The following is a 588-nucleotide window of genomic DNA, read 5'->3' as shown; positions in this document are numbered from 1 at the left end:
CAACAATTATTAATGGTATATTTATTCATATAAAATAGATAATGAGGGTATAAAATTGTAATAAAATGTAATTATCATCGCCGAATTGTGCTCAAGCCTCTAACCGAGAAGGGGCCTGTCAAAACCAATGTGGTTGAAAAGAAGAATTTCTTAGTCGTTGACAATGAAGACTTTATGAAAGATGTGAAGCAGTCTGATGAGATTTATGTCCTTGTAGTTTTGGAAAAAGAGGAGTCTGCCACTGCCGAAATTTCACCTGAAGTACATGTTGGCCTTTTTGTTTTGATGATGTTTAACAAACAATTTACCACTAATGTTATTTGTCTAGTATTTGTGTTTTCTTATTTATTATAGACAAACAACGTTGTTGGAGGTTGGATGGATTAAGCCTACACGATCATATCAAGAGGAGGTTGGCGGAATTATGGAGTGAAGCAACGTACAATTCAAGTTAAAGATCAAGTTCAAGCTTCATCCGCAAGTGTATCAAGTCAAGCTTAATTGAAGATCAAGATCAAACTTGGGTAATTTAGTTTAGGATTTATATTATGTGTGTTAAGTACGTTAAGCTCAATATCTTATACACAC

This window comes from Asparagus officinalis, chromosome 5 (genome assembly GCF_001876935.1).
Source record: "Asparagus officinalis chromosome 5, Aspof.V1, whole genome shotgun sequence".
In the NCBI taxonomy this organism is placed as follows: Eukaryota; Viridiplantae; Streptophyta; class Magnoliopsida; order Asparagales; family Asparagaceae; genus Asparagus; species Asparagus officinalis.
This window is presented reverse-complemented; position numbering follows the sequence as displayed.